The sequence below is a fragment of the Lemur catta genome, chromosome 1 (assembly GCF_020740605.2).
Source record: "Lemur catta isolate mLemCat1 chromosome 1, mLemCat1.pri, whole genome shotgun sequence".
Classification (NCBI taxonomy): domain Eukaryota; kingdom Metazoa; phylum Chordata; class Mammalia; order Primates; family Lemuridae; genus Lemur; species Lemur catta.
In genome coordinates, this window is record NC_059128.1 from 122434653 (window position 1) to 122451139 (window position 16487).

Below are 16487 nucleotides of genomic sequence, written 5' to 3' on the forward strand. Positions count from 1 at the left end.
CTGTATTCCTCATCGTTTCATCCACTTAATTCCCACACTCTATAAATCCTAACTCATGAATCTCTCTCTAATATGCTCACTTCTCTGCATTCTCATTGCTACCACACTAGCTCAAGCCCCATTACCTCTTTGCTAGACTTATTGTGAAGCTTACTGACTTCACAACTTTCTATCCTTCATGGGGCAGATGCAGCAATCTCAGAAAAATACAAATCTTGTGTTCTGTGTGTATGATTAAACCTTATACAGCCATGAGAATGATCAGCAACCACGCTCCACCTCATAATCGTGCTGCTGTGTCTGACTTCTTTCAGTCAAATGAATATATACCATATGCTGCTATTTATATATATTAATAGTACAATACAAGCAATACAGTAAGAAGTCAGGTAAGAGGTCTCATTGGTGGGTAGGGGACAGGAATGACTGGAAGAAGAGATGAAGGGTAACTTTTGGGATGCTGTTAATGTTGTTTCTTCATCTTTGTGTGGTCACATAGGTGTGTTCAGTCTGTGAAAATTCAGGGAGCTATATACTTGCCATATGCTCACTGTCCTAGATGTGTACTAGGCTTTAACAAAAAGTTTTAGAAATAATACAAATCTGATGGTTTCCCCACTGCTCTTAGGCTAAAGCCCAAAAGCCAAATATCTAATATGGACTTGCAAGACATTTCACCATGCAGTCTCATCCTTCCCTCTCTGTAAGTCTTTTGTCTTAAATGTATCTTTCTCTGTTTCTTCCTCCAGGGCTTTCACATCTGCTGTGCTCTCAGCTCAGAAAATTCTCCTGCCTGCCCATTTTGCATTACTAACTTCTCACATGCCTCAGGTTCAGTTAAAATTTCATTTCTGAAATCTGAAATAGACTGTAGTTTTGTTCTCTGACCCCCGAATGGGTGAGCGATCCCCTCTGTCTTCCCTCCATCACTCATCTTTAGCAGACTAAGTTCTGTAAGTGAAGGAAATGTGCTGTTTGTTTACCACTCTATTCTCATAGTTCTCTATGTATTTGATGACTGGCTGAATACGCTTATTTGTTTCCTATACAAGGACATGGTAGTTGTGGCAAAGTTTCAAAGTCTAAGTACTCTAGCAAAATGATAAAACTGCTGTTTTTGATTCATGAACTTAAAGGAAATAAGAGTTAAATGCTAACTTGTTTATACACAGAAAGATATAAGCTATGCTTATATCTTATAAACAAAGGAAGAAGTCACTTTTAATGGTTCTTAAATTTATTTGAAAGTTCTATTTTAAGCAATAATCTATGGTAATAAAATTCTGAAATAAAATTAATCATAAATTTCTACTCATTGTCAATACACAGATATTGGATTACCTTTAATGTCATGAAAACCAAGGCTCCACCACTGACTTAATGAACTGAGAGAGGAGGTCAGTTGTTTCAATTTCTTTCAAGGAAAAGATACAATAATACTTAATATCTATCTTAACTTTAAAAAAAACTATTTAAAATATTTGCAAATGTTCCTGAGAAGACTTTAAGCTTTTCTAAATTAAACAAAAAACAATCCGATGAGCAAAAAGTAAAAATATAACTTTTTGTTAGAATTACTCATGGGAAATAACACAGGTAGTCTATCAAGTGTCATTCACAAACTGTTCTTCCTGGATAAAAAGCAAAATCTGGTCACCTTTTATAACGGCAGAAAAACATGAGTGATAATCACCTTGAATGATAATGTCCAAAGAAATAAAAGCAGAACCAGAACTATAATCTATTTCAGATGTCAATACCATTTTCTATAATGAGCTTTATACTATGTATTTTAGAATCTTTGGGTATAATTTAATTTAAATAAAAAATACAGGCAGTGTCCTATGTTGTCTTTTTTCTATTCCTTTCAGAAAACAATTGTTTTATGTATATCATTCCCCAAATTTCTTTTTATTCTAACATTTAATTAATGGTACACATTTACTAAATCTTAAATTAGGCAAACTTTGTTGGCTAGTACCAGGAATAGAAAAGAAAAAGAAAAAATAATACTTCCTTTATTTTGAGAAAGAGATAGGTTTTCCTAATTAATATAGAACTTGCTTACTTCCCATTTCTAATGTATAACTGTAACATTAAAAGCATCTTATGATCAAAAAGACCTTAAAGTACTCTAATCACCAAAAGACAACTTCAAGTGCAGTCTACTACAGAACTTCTTTAACTAGGGCTCAAAACAAGACAGAGTTCCAATAATGCCCAGTATGATGTTTATCAAGGCAACTAACTACTTTTTTAATACATTAGAAATAACAAAAATAACATTATTCACCTATTTTCTTGAGTTTTAGTTACTGTTTCTGGAGGAATAATTTGAATAGAGAGAAAAAAAGATTTAAATTATAATAGATAATCCATTTCCTTTTTAATCTATCCTCAAGATTTTATTGCAGTCTCATACTTTATTGGAGGGCCATTTTTATGTAATAACCAGTAGAGTTCAGTTACAGGGCAGAACAAGAGAAACTATCAGCAAACTAACTGCTCCCATGTAGGCCGGTATTATCAAGTTAATGAAGTTAAAAGCTCTTTTCTTCTAAAAATAATTATGATTTTTAAGAAATAAACTTTAATTTTCACAAATATTAAATTTCAAATGAGTGAAGGTGAGTTACTTAAATTCTTTGAACCTTGGTTTATTACTCAGTAAAATGATCACATTAGACTAAATCAGTGGTTGTTGATAAAATTTTCTGTTACAAAACCCTTTGAGAATATGGTAAAAATTATGGACATTTTCCCCAGCAAAATGCATACATACCAAATATGATATAACTTCAGGAGATTTACAGGCCTTCTGAAGCTTAAATCTAACTAGATTATATTTAAGGTCTTTTGTAGCTGTAAATTGTGACTTCAGAAATAAGGGTAAAGCCTTTACAAAAGGAAGTCAGTCTTGAGAATGAAAGTGAAAACCCAAACACAACTCATTAATTTCCTCATTGCTGTTAAAGGCATTGGCTAGGAAAGGCTGAATACCTTATATCTAGATGGAGGTGGTAATTTGACAAAATAATTCATACCTAAGATATTAGAAGTTACGCAAAATAAGATCCTTACATAAACCTAGGATATTTCTAGACATGAAAATGTGTGACATTCACAGCTTTCAAATGACAGTAAGTTGTCTCCGCCCAACCTCACCATCACCACCAGCTTCAATTTCTTCTTAGAGTGAGAAAGGAAAATATTATATTATGACAGCTGTATTTGCGACCTTTTAGGTGACTGTTTTGGGAAAGGGCAATACTTTCAGACCCTCAAATTTCTTATTTAAAAAGAATTATTGGATCGCTTTAAAAAAACTTACCTGTAATTCTTGTTCTCTGAAGGAAATGCAGTAATTATAAACATACCCACACTCTTGGGTGCAATCTCCTAAGTGTGAATGGATTTGGAATGCGCCATAGCTTAAGCTGTGAACTGCTGAACTGTCCATCTGTCACACCACACTGGCGGCTTCTATCTACCTGCCTCACTGGTAATGATGCAGACCTGTGACCTATAGTCCTTTACCTCGTAAAGGTAACTGTCCCCCTGAGAGGGAGTGTAGAGCTAGTTTAATTACTGTCCTTGGAGAACATGAATGGTCTCTTCTATAGAGCATAAAGGGGGTAGAACAATACTACTAAGGAGGTTGTTATACGCTTCAAAAATAGTACTAAAATTAATACTTTAAAAATGTTAAAGAATAAAAATGACAAAATGTTCCTCTATCAAAGCTCTTAGGAGAAATGAAAGATACTGGTAAAAGAACTGATGGTTAACGCGGTCAGGGCCCAACTGTCAACACAAGAGCAAAGAATTACAGGTACTTAAATACTTGTAAAGTAAGCCTTATCCTGGCATTCAGCAACCTAACATTTTGTATTAATGCTTGAGACCTTGAGAGTTACGTGACAACTGCAGTGGAAACCAATGGTAGGGAAACACCTTGAAATGGCCAAGACCCTGAAAACTGCTCAGATTATTGCCGAAGGTGAACTGGTTTTCTTAAGTCATGATACTAACAATCTGCTGTTAGATAATTTATATTTTATAAACTCAAGTAACTAATTGTTTAATTCATAAAATTTCATAAACCTTATAGCTTAATATACTAACTTAGATTTAAAATGTTTAAATATGTAAGGACCGAGTCCCTGTCATATAAGCTCCTCTTCTGTCTTAAACATCCTAGATAATTAGGAAGAAACGGGCTACAGTTAGTTTACGGTTTACATGCTGATTTTTGGAAGGTTATCAAAATCCTCCATAGAGGAAGAGATTCTCTCTGTCCTTTAGACTAACAAGTTTCTAGGCATCCCAATGATGTCTTATCAAGTTAAACCAGGAAAGGATTGCCAGATAAAATAAAGTTAAATTTGAATTTCAGATAAACAATTTTTTTGTATAAGTATGTTCCAAATATATCATGGGACATAATTATACTAAATTATTTATTTACCTGAGATTCAAATTAAACTGGGCAGTCTGTTTTGTTTTGGTTTCTTCTTCTGCTAAGGCTGGAACTCTAAACCAGTGAAGCTCATGGGCTTATCCAATGGACTTTGGCATGGACTGAAGCTCAAATGGGAATAACCAGTCTTTGTCTAGTAAATCTGTACTGTGGAGTACAGTAGCTTCTAGCCACATATGACTATTCAGCACTTGAACAGTGGCTAGTCCAATACAAAATGGGCTGTGAGTGTAAAATACACACCAGATTTTGAATGCTTAGTATGGAAACAAGTAAAATATCTCATAAATTTTTATAATGATTGCATGTTGAAATAGTATTTTAGATATATTGAGTTAAAATAAATGTAAATACAACTAATTTTGCCTGTTTCTTTTTAGTTTCTTAATGTGACTACTAAAAAACTTAAAATTACATATATAGTCATATTTGTGGCTCAAATTTTTTTTTTTACTTGACAGTGCTGGTCTAGATGCCTCCAAGGAGAGAGCGGGACCAAGCTTCCTTGTTGTTCCATCTCTAAAAAATCAATATTGGTAAACACATAGACTGCTTCTCTCATCTCCCTCCAGCTATTAGAGTAGGTAGGGAGCATGATCTTATTAAGGAAACTATAATAAATTTCTAGTAGGGACTAGCATGGACTGGCTACGAACACTTTAAAAACAAAAACAAAACACAGCATACAAATACTAGTGAAAAACAAATCAGAAACCATTGACAAATCATTCTTAGATAATTCAAAAGGAGAAATAAATGCTAGTATGTATATGTATATATAAAAATAAAATTTTCTCTGAGATTCTAGTTTCAATGGAAGGATTCCTCAGTACTTCTACATTAGGTTTTCACTCCAACATATTCTCAAAATCATATGAAAACAGTTTATTTTGTTGTCTAATATGAATTGAGGTGGTATAAGTTATTAATAAGAATTAATGGAAAAACAATGTACTCACCATCAAATTGGTACTAACTGATCAACACTAAGGTGCTCACATGGAAGTAATATTCACTGGGTGCCAGGCAGGTGGGAGGGGGGTGGTTGGGGCAGGTAAACTCACAACTAATGGATACGGAGTGCACTGTATGGGGGAAGGGCACGCTTGTAGCCCTGGCTTGGGTGAGGCAAAGGCATTATATGTAACCAAAATGTTTGTACCTCCATAATATTCTGAAATTAAAAAAAAAATAACTGTTGGGACAAGATCTTATTTTTGATACTCTAGACACAGAAGGCAAGATCTTAAGTGGTCCCAATTTTATTTATACATGCTATGTAACTGATCTCAATTAGAACACTAGTTCTAGAATAGTGAAATAAACTTTTACTTTTCTTTTTCTAAAATATTTTGCTAAAATATGTACTACTGGAAGACAGATCTTATTTTTAAAAAGGTATGTGTTGGGGAGATTTTTAGATTAAAAAAATTTCAGTTATGACAAACCTTTGGTTTGGGTAAGAAATAATAACCTGTTTAGTTATCCTTCTATCCCACCTTACAGTTTCAGTAGGTTTGAATTTTAATTTGAAGTTTTTTCTCAACTTGTGAAAAGAGTTAACACATTTGTTTATTCTGTCCTATGCTATTATAAAGGCTAAGATATGTTCTCACAAATAATTCAGAAAAATTATATGCATATATAGAGACCTGTAAACACTCAATAATCCATATTTCTTCTTTAATATAACCTATATTATATCTACTTTGAAGATTTAAATCTTTTAAAGTTACCAGCAGTTATAGTAAGACTAGTTCTAATTCCTCATCTATTTACATACAAAAAAGTAAATCGGCCTGGCGTGGTGGCTCACGCCTGTAATCCTAGCACTCTGGGAGGCCGAGGTGGGTGGATTGCTTGAGGTCAGGAGTTCGAGACCAGCCTGAGCAACAGCGAGACCCCGTCTCTACTAAAAATAGAAAGAAATTATCTGGCCAACTAAAATATATATATAGAAAAAAATTAGCCGGGCATGGTGGCACATGCCTGTAGTCCCAGCTCCTGGGGAGGCTGAGGCAGTAGGATCGCTTAAGCCCAGGAGTTTGAGGTTGCTGTGAGCTAGGCTGACGCCATGGCACTCACTCTAGCCCCGGCAACACAGCGAGACTCTGTCTCAAACAAACAAAAAAAAAAAGTAAATCAGTTATCATGGTTTTTCAAAAAAGGTCTAGGTTGTATTTTTTTCTCATCATAGGATTTTTTTTCTCTTTAGTATCTTTTATTATACAGATATAGGAAGAACAATAGTTTCGAAAAGACAAATCAGAGGTAGGGCTACCAGATAAAAATCAGCATATTTTTCCCAAACTTAATAGTCCATTAGAAGTTCGTATGTTGTTGAGAACTAAAGTTTCCAAGATCACTTTAAGAGCTTTCAGAAATGATGATGAAATGAAATGGACAAATTCAATTTCTTCATCAGCACTTTAATTTCTCATTGTCAACACTACAGTATATCAGGGATTACAATCTAAAATGTTTTACTGAACATTTAGTCTTCTGGTGGGAGCCAGTTATTACTATCTAGTACTGCCCTACTTCTCATATTAATTATATTTTAAAATCAGAATGCCTCTGTTCTTCTCCATAGTCAATGAATGATATCCAAATGACATTCTAATTTAAGACTGGTCATTTTGAGAGGTGTCGATAAATTATACAAGCAAACAGTAAGGTTTTCTGATGTTAGAGTTTGGTAGTAAAGCAGAGACATTAATTTATTCATCCTTCATAAAGTTTTCCTGTTGCAATCAACATATTTATTCTTCATTTCCTGAAGACATGAAAAAGCTGTAAGATAGGAAAGAAACTACTCATTTTAAGTGGTATGTTTTTCAATTAGGATCTGACATAAATTTTATGATCATTTATTTTTTAAAGATTAAGATGGCCTTTGCTTCCATACTTTCTGAAGCATAATCCAAATTACAAAATGGTTTGAGGGACTTTCCCTGATGTAAAGACAAGGCTTCAAAAAGATCATAAAAAGTAATTCTTCAAAGCTGGTTATATCAATTTAAGCTATTATGTCACCAGATTGCCTAAATACTGTCATGTTTCAAAATTATTGAATGCAAATCTTAAGACCTCTAAGAAGAGTTCTTGATGGGAGATTAAACCCAGAAGTTACTGATTGATTGAGATGTAGACTGAACTGGAATACAAGTTTTACCATAACTGGAATTTTTTTAAAAAGTAAAACAAAACAAAAACATCTATATATCTCTAAGATATGCTTTACTTTTAAACACTGAAAACCACTTCCTGATGGGTGTGTGTGATGTCCTGCCCACAAGTGGCTGCCGGGGCCACATGCTGTGAGAAAATCTGATGGTCTCAAACCCTCAATGGAGCATTCCAAAACCAGTCCTAGGTTAGGAGCCTGGGCCCACGAGTGTGCACTCACTACACAGTGCTTACCTTTAGAGAACAAGGTGGCTGACACAAACTGATCAAGTTCTCACACCCCATACCTCCAAGAACACTGAAAAAGACCTGCAGATCTTTCTTGGTGCAGGAGGGACCTCTTTATAATCTTCTTGTGGTGGAAGTTTAAGATTTTCCTGAAGGAGGAAAGAAGAGTAAAAGATTATACTGAGATCATACCATTTGGATCAGGTTTATCTTTCCATAGTACAAAATGAGGTTCTGAAAAAATAAATCAGTTAAAATTGATTATTTTAAAAGTCATATTCTCTTATTTCAAAAAAGTATCATTCCTAAATACTGCATGTTTCAAATATTACTCCTTAAACTTAAAACCTTAAGTGACTAGTTCAACTTCTATTCCATTACTAGGAAGGTAAAAAATTGAGAAAAATATGGAAAAATTCTAGGGTGCCAAATAATCATAGTTATAAATTCCATTTTAAAAAAATAATTAATACAGCTAAACTCACGGAAAAGTAATGAGTTAAACAGAGCTAGCAGAAATTTTATCCTCTCCCTATATTTTCAAAATTAGAGCACTTCCTAATAACTAAAAGCAAGGTAGCCCTTTGATTTGTGTTCAATGCCACAGAATCGTATATAAATCAATCTATTAGAATATAAAGCAATATGAGCAAAAGAAATTTTGGCTTTGTTTTTGTTTTTTAATATACTGATTATTCATAGTATCTAAAATAGGTCCTAGGACACAGTAAGCACTAAAAAAAAATATCATGAATAGGAAGAATGTTAACCAATTAGTAAATACACTCAAGGATGAGATTTGCATAAAATGAAACAATTAGAAGCCTAAAAATGTTCCTTGGACTTTGGAAATGTGTTTTAAAATAATATTAACAATATAAACATTTAATAATATTAAATAACTGTTAAGAATATGATATTTAAAAATGCAGTATCTCAAAATACTTATGAAAAAATGCTATAATATATTATTATAACCCAAACTCCTACAAAGGAATGGAATACTTAAGATCCAGAAATCACACAGTGTACTTTAAAATATATTGCTAAATATCAAATATAAGAATAAAAATATTAATACAGATGAAAAGTAACATGCCTTCTATACTTTAGTATTAATTGTTTTTCATCTTTTGGAGAGATCAATATAAGCCATGGGATAAAATGGCTGTCTATAATTCTACCTCGGTAAATAATTGCCATAATATTAAACTGAAATCAGAAGATACCATTCTACCCATATGATTTTCTTATATATTTTAAGTAAATATATACATTTTATTTGATTTTTAAAAACACAGAATTTAAATAAGAAATGTTAAATACTACTCATTTATTTCAACTTATGGACTATTATTAAAACAGATACTTGTTTCCTTTAAGCGTTTTCCAGCTCTTTCCAACTGATAAATGAGAAATTTGAGAAAAAGAATACTGACATCAATATCAGATTAATGGCACTGATAAAGGATTGAATGTGTATTCTTTTAAAAATCCAATACACAAGGCCACTAGAATTGGAAGAAACAACTATTTATAAAATACTGAATTACATTTGATCCCAAATTCTGAAAATGTGGAATTGGTACTCAAACTGGACTGTATGGTGCATTTTATTTCAGGATACAGGATCTGATCTATTGTATAGTCAAAACCATAATAAAAAATAGGCAGTAAACTGAGGATTTGTGCTTACCCTGTATCACTAAAATAATACTTTCACTGACAGATTATGCCTTGATTATAAGCAATAAAAAACTTTCTATATTTCACAAATAATTCAATTTAATATCTTGTATCAGGGAATCAGGCATAAACGTAAAAAAAGGAAGAGATTTTAAAATAACTTTAGGCTAAAGAATTTAAGTGTACAAAAAAGCTCATTTAATTTAAAAGTTTTCCTATTTTCAACATCTTGTAAGCCTTTGAACTAACTTTGGATGCAAGGAATGAAAATAGTTACAAAGAACTAAGTGTAGTAATATGTCAAAAAGAGCTGAAGAGAGATAAAGGCCAACACAAAGCTGGAAATTTTACTGAAATGGAGAGATTCTACTAGCTGGTTGACTTTCCCAGGCCAAGGAGAGGGAAAAGAGAAAAGGTGAACAATGGATCCTTTGCCTCATTTCCACCAGCAGGAGGGATGAAGTCTAAGTTTAGCACATTCAGAGATTTAGTGTTTAATTTTTAATTTCACCTCCAAGTATACTAAGCCACACTAACAACTCACTTTAAATTCCTTACAAAACTGCCCTGAACAATCTGTTTTCTCTCTTTCATCTTGACCAATGACAGAAATTCAGTAGTAAACATTTAATATGTTGTATCAGGGATTGTTTAACAATCCATTGTTAAATATAGATTGTTTAACAAACCAGTGCCAGTTCCTAGCCTATACTTTAAGCAGCACTGATCTAGGTTACAAGTATAGAATCTTATGATACTCTTCCTTTACACTTTTTATTGAATCCAATTTCTAGTTTTAATTCACTTGTGCCCCTAGACACTACTGGCTAATAAATTATCAATAACTTTTTCCAGTATATTCGTTTTGCCACTTCCTTCTGCAGCACTATACAAGAGAACTTCTTGCGATAGTTAGAAATGTTCTATATCTATACCACCCCAAACAGTAAACATTAGCAGTAAACATTAGCCATATGTGGCTGTCATGCATTTGAAATGTGGCTAGTGCAACTGAGATACAGAATTTTTAATTTTACTTAATTAAAATTAAATTTAAATTGTCACATCAGGCAGGTGGCTACCATACTGAACAGCACAGTACTGAAGTGCAGCACTGTCACCTTGACCTTTTAAAAATTTAGCATTAAAAAAAAAATCACCTCTTCCTATGTGCACAGAAAAAAAAAATCACCCATTCCCTTCAATCTCAACACAAATATTTCAACTGTGAATATCACTTTTCATATGTATACCTAGGTACATACTTGTAATTATGCATATAAATTTACTATTTTATTTTCACTTATACCAAACATTTTCCCCTATTTCTAGAACTACAGTGTCCAATACTGTGTCCACTAGCCCCATGTATGCATTTAAATTTGAGTAATATTAAATAAAATTTGAAAATCAATTCCTCAGTTGCCCTAGCCACATTTCAAGTGCTCAGTAATCACATGTGGCTAATGGCCACCATACTGGACAGTGAAAATCATTTCCATCAACACAGAAAGTTCTCTTGGACAGTGCTGTTCTAGAGTCTTCAAAAACAATCATTTAAATATAATATTTTATATTACTATTCTATAATTAGTATCTAAATTGGGCATTTATATATATGATTTATAATTAGTAAAATATTTCCTAATAAGTTCTTATGAAATTTCTGAACATTACTGTGACTCTTAGGATATATTCCAGCATTACTGCCCAAAAGAGTTTGTTAGTACTGCCTATCTTGTCAATATTATATTAAAAAAAAATTATTTCCCTTAATACAATGAAAAACTGTATCCCAGAGTTTTTAATTTGTAATTTTGTGATAAGTACAGGGATAAATATTTTTCCTCATATTCCTTTATTATTCACTTTATTTTCATATTCTTAATCTGTCATATTCATTTAAATGAGGTATACTAGAATCTTGATATCTAAATTTACATATTATATAATATGTGACCTATAGCTATTATTACTTTGTAGATATAAAACATTTGTCTAGATCTACAATTTTCTATTATCCTTATCATTATAATATTTTAGTCTAATAAAATGTTTTAATATACAAATATGTCTTCTTGGTGAGCTGTAGTAATGTTTCAAACATGAGATGTAAAGATATTCTTTGTGCTACCTTTTTTTTAATTACTATGGTTGTGTAAGATATGGAAGAAAACATTTATCTAATCAATTTTGCAGTTATATCACTGAATATCTATCTGACACCAATGAGAAAATACTGTTTAAATGTTCCCTTTCTTTGGAAAGACTCTTTTATCATATTATATTTAGTTGCTGCATGTAGATGGGACTAATTTTGGATTCTTCAGTGCTCTAGTAATCTCTGATTTACAAAATGGGAAAAAAATTATTTTTCAGAATTCTTAAGGCAAATGTATTAATTTAGGAAGTGTGAGTGGGAGAGAATAAATGTGGACAGTATGTTCCACTCAAAGACTAAGAATTTGCTGGTCTATCACCTACTCAGAATTTCTGAACTCATAAAATACTAAATTTTTGAAACTAGTAAAAGGGCTAGTTTTGCATGTGTATTGATACTAGCAGAACCCTGAGTGGCATGCAAGCAGAAGCAGAGAAACTGAATCGTAAGTCAGTCACAGGAATTTGCATAAGTCACAGGAAGAAGGCTACCTCTTTTGACTCTCACTGACCATGAAGTCAGAGCCTCAAGGAAAATTTACACTTAAATCTTCAAGGGGCAGAGAGGTCTCTTCTGGTATTTGGGTTATACATCTATTCCTGCATCATTATCACTGCTTTAGGCACTGTTTGCTTTAAAAACCTGTTATTTAGCAGGGCGAGACTTCCCCTCATCATAGGAATCACTATAAAATAAAATCACCAGGAATTCTGAAAGTTAGAGGTCAGCTTAAAAATCTATAAATTACTTTCAGTGAAATAATTTGCCAATATTATTGATTCAGAAACTGTTTCTCTCTATTTGAATCTTAATTTTTTTTCAAACACACTGTATGTTGATGCTTTTTTCCTAAAGGTCTAACAACTCCCTCAAATTTATTGCTAAGTATTATATTTTGTTTGTTATAATTCTGAGTGAGGTCTTTTTCCAGTATGTTTTTCAGATACAGCGTATCTGGCACTTCATTAAATTTTTATTGCTTAACAAATGGTTTTATTATTTTTTTTATTTCAAAATTCTTATAGGGGTACAAACATAATGGTTTTCAGGCTGACTGCCTCAGATTTTTCTAGGTAATCAATAATGTCATCTAAAAATGAAATATTTTGGTTTTATTTATACTTCAGGTTTTGTTCATTAATATTTTACATAAAAATGGGGTTAATGGTGATTTTTGAACAAACTAATAACAAAAATAATGATTGTTTTGTTCCTGAATTTAAGTTTATCGCCACTCATTCTGCTGCTCTGGCTAGGTGATAGTGTTCAGCTTGCTGTCTTAATGAAGAACCCTGTACCTGGAAGCTCAACTCATCACCTCCAACTCCTCACAGAGTAGTATATTTGACCAAGTAAAACTGGGAAAAGGTCTCCAACTGTTATAGGACTAACACTGTACATATGCTGACTATATAAAGTTACCCTAATACTGACAATGTTCATGAAAATTAAGTAAGAAATATCTTTATTCTATAAAAGTCCCTACAATCACATACAAAATGGGTACTCAGGTCCTATGTGGTCCTTTTATCTCAAGTTACCTTTGGATATTAAATTAGGTATTTAAGAGACCATATTTAAAACACCAGGCTTCCTTCCAGGATGATTTTTTTTATGGTAAATCAAAAAGCCATAATTTATGAGGGAAATATCTTCTTATAGAACAATGTCCACTAATAAATGTGGAAGGGATAGCACATTTTACAATTCATATTTTTCAAACCCTAATGAGAGAACTGATTCAGAGAAAAATCTGCCATGAATGAAACTATGGGAGGAAAGGACAATGGGAAATCCTCAACAGAGAGATTAGACTGGCACCACTGCCAATTTCAGCATCCACAGAGTGTGACAAGCAGACATGACATGATCCCTGATGTGCTGCAATAGGAAGGAACAGCCCCGTAAGTATTCCTCTCTGCCCCCCACCCTTAACACCAAAAACAAAGTTGAATCTGGATCTAATTAAGTTTTTGAGATAATTTCTACTTCACAGGAAATTTAGAGGCTAGAAGAACAAGTTAACAGGGAGAAGCTGACAGAAAAATCCAGAATGGGGGATATTCTACAGGAGAGTTTACCCAGTTTTTTATGAAGTCATGAACAGGAAAGGAGGGAGGGAGACAGAGGGAGGTAGACAGGTGGTGGGAAAGAAAAGACATTTTAATTATAGAGCAGTCCTAACAACCAAATGCTATATGGATCTTGTTTGGATTCAGAATGACCAACCCAAATATGAACTGACATTTTTCAATCAAAATCAGAGAAACCGAATACAGAGATAATAATAAGGCGATAAGTAATTATTATTAATGTTGTTGGATGTGATAAAGGTATTTTGGTCATATAAGAAAAATGTCTTAAAGAGATGCATACTGAAGAATGTAGGAGTAAAAAGAGTTGTCTGGGATCTGCTTAAAAAATAGTTGAGGAGAAAGTAGATGAAACGAATGTAGCAAAATGTTGCTAATTGTTAAATCTGGGCCATAGGGTTTATTACACTAGTTTTACTTCTTTTATGTATATTTGACATTGCCTACAATGATTTTTTAAATTTAGGGCTCTAGAACATCATCTATTAAGCCAAATATATTCTAGTATAAGTAAAAATGGAATTAACTACTACTACCCTACTATATAACAAACATTCCCAACCAGTACAAAGCAAGGATATAAAAGATATGACAGATTGCCCTGTCTGTGACTGGCACAGATTTGCCCACACTTTAAAAGATCCATTTTTAAATTAAATTTGACTTGCACATACTGTTACTGTGTGCATGATAAATACGTACATGTAGAGAAAATCTTTTTTAAGTTTTAGTTCAACAATACTTTAGGAAATAAAATTTCAGAAAAATAAAATAATTTATATCCACAAAAGTGTACCCTACAAACTATAACTATTTGTAGGATACACTGAACCAATCCAAAGTAGGTTATTTTATTTTGATATTTTCCTACCTCCTTCACATCTCAATAAAATCATGCTGTCCTCTGATTTTATTGGTACGTATTACTTGGATCTGCATTCTCAAAAATTACCCCATGATTCAAATGATTCCTTCTTTGACGAACTGACATTCCCTTCTATGAAAGAGACTTACCAGTCTCAACTAAGTATTAGAAAGATGAGGTGTTAACAGGCTCACTGTGAAAAGCATAAAATAGCACAGTATTTTACACTTAGTAGATACTCAGGTTTTAAGTGAATGACAGGTGTAGGTCAAACATTCACAGAGATATTTGGATTTACATGCGCCTTTTAAAAATTTAAATCAATTTCTAAAGGGTAAAGTATTTGGTAGAAATACGTTTGAAACAGACTTCCTTATGCCCCTTATGTATTCCATCACCTCCACCTCCACCACACAACAGTGGTTATCACTTATTCCCCATCTTATAAAAAGTATTCTATAGCATAAGATGAGATTGCCTACTTGTCCTCTTATTTTCACAGCAACTAGAGAGGTTGCTTTTGCTGGATTTGCTTACTGTGGCATATTGCTTATGATACATAAGATTTTTGTCCAATATAAGCAAATTCTCCCAAGAAAAAAATAATTCCTTATGCTAATTATATTTTCTTATAAACTGCAGTCTTCTTTCATATGACTGTATGTTAATATTTAATATTATATATTTAATAGTATTTTTTCCAAAAAAGTTTGCATTCAACACCCTTGCAAATGTTAAAATTAACATTTAAAATGTAGAAGCTCACAATATAGGTATTCTTAAATCTTTTTTAAGCCTATAAAAGGCATCTATTTTAAGTCTGATTTTTTATATGAAAATTACTCTGACTATATCAACATCTAGTAGTTCAATACCCATAGCTAGTAGCTTTTGATAGTATATAAATGTGTGTGTGTGTGTGTGTGTGTGTGTGTGTGTATATATATATATATATATATATATATATATATACACACATTTTTTTTTTCACCCAATGTTCACTTGACTCTAAACCTATCACGGCACAGACAACACTAATGCACAGCTGGATGATACAGTGGTGCTTCGATTAGCAGGTCCCAACTACTCCCTTGCCTTTAGGAGCAGTGAATGCTGTGTAAGTGATTCAGTGAGAACATCTGGCAAAGCAAACAAGTGTGTATACACACGTGTGCACATACAGATATATCAGATGTATGTATATATGTATTATGCTTGTTTTAGTTCCTTTCCCTTAAAATGCTACAGTCTATTTTTTAATGAATTAATAAATTATTCTGAGAACTCAGATACTATCCAAAGAACTAGAAATGCCCCACACTGTTGCAAATGACAGAGTTTGTAATGACTGCTGTTGTTTATTTAAAACTCATTTATAAAAAGTTAGACCAGGCCGGGCGCGGTGGCTCACGCCTGTAATCCTAGCACTCTGGGAGGCCGAGGCGGGTGCATCGCTCGAGGTGAGACCCCGTCTCTACTAAAAATAGAAATAAATTATCTGGCCAACTAAAATATATATAGAAAAAATTAGCTGGGCATGGTGGCGCATGCCTGTAGTCCCAGCTACTCGGGAGGCTGAGGCAGTAGGATCACTTAAGCCCAGGAGTTTGAGGTTGCTGTGAGCTAGGCTGATGCCATGGCACTCACTCTAGCCAGGGCAACAAAGCGGGACTCTGTCTCAAAAAAAATAAATAAATAAATAAATAAAAAGTTAGTCCAAAGGTAGAAAAAACAAGTTGGTATGTGTTAAAACTGTTTATTAGAAAAAGATTTTTAAGCAATATA

The 16487-nt window shown here is 33.0% G+C and overlaps 1 protein-coding gene across 6 annotated transcripts in view; it reads right to left on the reverse strand.

The window, feature by feature from the left end:
• ZEB1 (zinc finger E-box binding homeobox 1) overlaps positions 1-16487 on the reverse strand; it is a 213579-nt gene that overhangs the window by 143033 nt on the left and 54059 nt on the right. For 4 of the 6 annotated variants that reach the window (XM_045554098.1, XM_045554078.1, XM_045554068.1 and 1 more), the window contains one exon: positions 7904-8046. The exons of the other annotated variants lie outside the window; for them this stretch is intronic. The gene's annotated coding sequence lies outside the window, so the exon portion shown is untranslated. The remainder of the gene's footprint in view (positions 1-7903; positions 8047-16487) is intronic. 6 annotated transcript variants of the gene reach the window in all.